This window comes from Cryptomeria japonica, chromosome 4, assembly GCF_030272615.1.
Source record: "Cryptomeria japonica chromosome 4, Sugi_1.0, whole genome shotgun sequence".
In the NCBI taxonomy this organism is placed as follows: Eukaryota; Viridiplantae; Streptophyta; class Pinopsida; order Cupressales; family Cupressaceae; genus Cryptomeria; species Cryptomeria japonica.
Window position 1 is genome coordinate 706,359,818 of NC_081408.1, and position 4,654 is coordinate 706,364,471.

The following is a 4,654-nucleotide window of genomic DNA, read 5'->3' on the forward strand; positions in this document are numbered from 1 at the left end:
CTCCTCTTCTTTTCTCTTCGCTTCTTCTTTTCTCTTCTCTTCTTCTTGTTGCTTCTTCTCTTCTTTTGCCTATTTCCTCTTTTCTTCTTGATTCTTTTTCCTCTTCTCCACTTGCTCCTTGTCAGCCTTTTCTTTATCCCGTTTCTCCTATCTTGCCACTTTTGTTGGTGTATCAGGAGTAACATTTTCACTATTCAAGGCATCAACATCAATAGGGTCCATTTGATCAGTGACCGGTTCTCCTTCACTGTCATATACCTCATCCGGTTTATTGATTTCCAGTTCTTGCTCAGCTTTCCTGTTTGCTTTAGCCACTTGGTGCAACCTTAGAGTGGATTGAGCAAGGGAGTGGGTATCTTTTACCACTTCAGGGACTTTTCCTTCTAGTAACAAGAATCTCCTTCTTCTCATGAAGAAGAGGCCTTTATATTTTTCCACAACTTCATAAAGTTCTAAATTAGGGACATTAGGAAAATATTAAGCAAATACTTCCTCTCTTATTTCTTGTTCCTTCTCTATGGCAATGTGCCATTTGTTATCTAAAGAATTATACAAAGAATTAGGTGTCCGAGATCTAATTTTTGATGGCCACCTGTCATTAATACATAAATATTTAATGACTTCCTATTCAACTTCTTCCTTTTCATTATCATTAAAATCATCAAAGCATTCTTTCAAATTGCCAAGCACTTTTCTTCTTATGTTCTTGATAGTCCTTTGACAATGTGTCAATGGTTTGTAAGAGGAAATATCAATATTTACTGATGCTGATGTTGTCAGTTCATTGCTGGTTGTCTTTGTCTTCTTCCTTGTTTGCCTAGTCTTCTTAGGTTGTTCTTCAGATATAGTGTCCTCTGAGTCCGGTGTGTTTCCTTTTGTCTTCCACTTTCTCTCAAATACTTTGGCGGGCGCAACTTCCAGTTTCTTCTTAGCTGGTGACCGCTTGGTCACTTTAGGACTTGCTGAAGTAACTGGTGTCAATACAGATGGCACTTCCTTTCCCTTCTTTACTGAGGGTTCTTTTCCTTTCTTCACTAAAGGTTTTTCAACCTGTGTAACCCTTTCCAAATAGGTGTCAGTTCTCTTCCCTTTTGGATCAAGAGGCGAAGCGAGTAGGGTAGAGGCATACCCATCTAGCATGTCATACATCACCTCATATCCCATGGGTTCCACTTCTTCCTATCTAGGCTCAACTGCCTCCATTATGCACTCATCTACTCTAATGGTAAAGCAGATATCTTCTTCATACTTCTTGACAATAACACTGGATATTCTCACCCTTTGGCTCATCTTGCATCTGAACTCATCAAAGTACTTGTTCACTACTTCAGGGTGACCGGTTAAGGTCATACAATGTTTTTCACCAGAACAGATCCTATTAGGAATCTCAATCTCTATTAGGAGATAAGTCTGATCAAGGACTACCTTGTGAAAGGTTTTTAGATCAACAGATGTGAACCACCTTGTTAGAGGATTTACAAAGGGTTTTCTAGGCCTACACGATTAAGGGTTTTAGGCTTGTCGAAGATGTGAGTAATCAACAAGTGAATGATCTAATAGATAGCATAGTCATCTTGATTAGATCCATGATAGCTCATTTCTAATGCATTTTAGCATTACTTCAATCTTCAAAATCTCCACCCTCTGTTACTTCACATAGACTTTCTCTTCTCTACTATGATCACAAAAACTCTTGCAATATTAAAAACCCTAACAACAACTAAAACCCTAGACATGATGTCCTTATAAAGGAATATGATTTCATATCGGTCCAATAGAAATACATTGCAAGTTCCTAGGTTCAATGCATCTAGACACATTTGGTAACGTGACACAAAATCACCATCAAAGTGTCAGTGGATAGTAACTCATCACAGAGTATTACTGGTTCATACAACTTTGTCGATTACCGATTGGTAACTCATCATAGAGTAATACCGGTTCAAGTATAAAACCGATTACTGGTTGACAAGAATGAAGACTGGAAAAATGATAACTACCACTTTAGTTCCTTCGCTCTGCTTGAGATCCTCGAATGGCTTGAGGTCTACATACCACTTGGGTCTTCATGCCGCTTGAGATCGGTAAATAATTTCTGCAAAACATCGATAGTTTAAAGACTATAATACATGATACTGATTTGGAACAAATACTGGTTGAGCATACCTCATACATACAAAAAGTGATCTCAAAGCAAGTGTGTGTCCATCAATGACAATCACAACATAATCATAAAAAATGCCAACATTTAATGCATCAAACAGAGAGACAAATAACATCCACAAAACATGACACAGATATTTGTAAGTGGAAACCCTGTAAGGGGAAAAACCACGGTGGGAAACCTTACCCACAATCAGATGATACTACTACAGATAGTATGTGTGTACAATATGAGGTCTGGACATGTAGAAAGGCCAACTGCTTAGAGCTCACTGCATCTAATGTTGGAAATTGACACTCAATTTGTTGGTTTCACTATGTTGTCATTGATGGCAACATGGTATTGTGTTCCGACTTCATGTTTCGGTTCAGTTGTGTATCGGCAAGTACTTCATAGATACTACACCGGCACTGACAGGACAAACGGATTTCTTTGGTTACCAGCAATGTAGGCCGACATGGTTTAGAATATGATTATCGGTATTGAAGGTTGTAATCTCTTGGATCCGGCATCAGAAATTTATTTTTATATTCATGTATTTATTTTATATAGCTGACATATAATTTGACATTGTAATCATCTTTTTATGCCGACATAAGGCATGAAAATTGCATAGGGTATATAGCTCAGTTGGATTAGATCATTTTTTATATAGGAGATTATGGATATGCGAATGCAATATAATGCGAAATATATCAGAGAGATTATATATGTGAGGATATTTATGTAAGGTTTATTTTGGTAAAAGGTTTAGGGTTTCAGACCAGAACAGATAGAGCTTAAACCGGAACTGTATTCAGGCATAGAAGATGATATCTTAGTAGTACATCACTTCTTCAGATTGTAGTCTGTATTTTTATGTAGTCAGTGAGACTCCTTTTTAAGATTGAGTAATGTGCTCTAGGCTATAAGCCTTCCTGCAAGTTCAGGCCCCTCATATTTTGTAATATCTCTTCATATGGCCACTGAATTGATATTGTGGGTCACAAATCTCACCATGGTTTTTCCTCTTTGAGTTTTTCACATAAAATTTTGTGTGTTATGATTCTCATTTATGTGATTGACTTATTGGTTGTTTTACTTCTTTCATTTTTGTATGTACTGATATACTGATTGGTGTATGAATGTTTTATTAAGGCTAAAATTGATCATTCCGATATAACATTGATTCACCCACCCTCCCCCCCTCTCAGTGTTATTGGATTCCAACAATTGGAATCAGAGCCTTGTGCCTCGAAGGAGGTTCAACAACTTGAGGAATATCCTGTATCCGGAATCCATGGACATGGCTTTAGAGAAGCAACTTTAGATGACACTTGAAGATTATGATGTGGAAAGGTTGAAGAATTTAAAGATACAAGATGAATTGAATTCTGCTAAGGAATTCATTCTTGTCCTAAAAGAGAGGTTATCTTTTGTTCAGGCTAGGAGAAAGGAACTTTTGCAAAGTCAGGATGATGAAGAGAAAGATGCACTTAAGGAACAATGTCAGAAATTGAGTCAGGAGAACATGGTTATGAAAAATGAAATACAAGTTATAACTATGAGGATGTCAAAGGAGATTGAGGACCAGAAGAAAAAGGAAGAAAATCTTATTGTATCCCTGAAGAAAAAATTTGAATAATGTGGGAGGTTGGTTCATGAGAATGATATGTTGAGAACTGATTTAGCACAATCCCAGAGTAATGAACAAGATCTTGAGAGACAAATGATAATTTTGAGAGAATATTTAACTACTGCAAGTGAGTATAAAGAAAAATTCAAGATTGGTTCAACACAAATAGATGAGTTGTTGAAGAGACAAAGGCAGATTAGAGATTTTGGTGGACTTGGATTTGAGCAATGACAGAGTTCTGGTATTGCTAATGAAGATCAAAACCATAAGGAACTGATAAGGCAATTTAATGCTTATAAATTCAATGGTAGATGTTTTGTTTGCAATAGATTTGGTCACATGGCTAGACAATGTAGAAACAAAGCAAATCAGAACCCTGATTCTTCTCCTGATAAATGTTCTAAATGCAATAAGTATGGTCATAAGACAAAAGATTGCAGAATGAATGTTAAATTCTATGCATGTGGAAATTTTGGACATATGGCTAATCAGTGCAGGTCAAGCAATTGTAGCAGTTTTAGCAAAGCATTTCAAAGGAACAATGTTACATGTTATGCATGTAATGTGGTTGGACATATTGCTAAATTTTGTAGAAGCAAAAATCTACTAGTTAGTAATGGAGGATCAAGTGAGAAAGGGAAAGAGAAGGTTAGTGAAATCTGGCAAGATCATACTTAGAGATGGGTTAGGAAGACTGAAGAACAACGATCAGATGGAAATCCATCGATTACTTATCCGATAGAAGAGGTTTCTCCTACACTAGTAGGTAGCTCATCCAGTAACTGAGGCGGATGCCTTAGGGGTATGAAAAATTCATGAAGATGCTACATATGCCCCGGGAAGAGGTTCTAGAAGATGTTCCAAACATTGGCGAT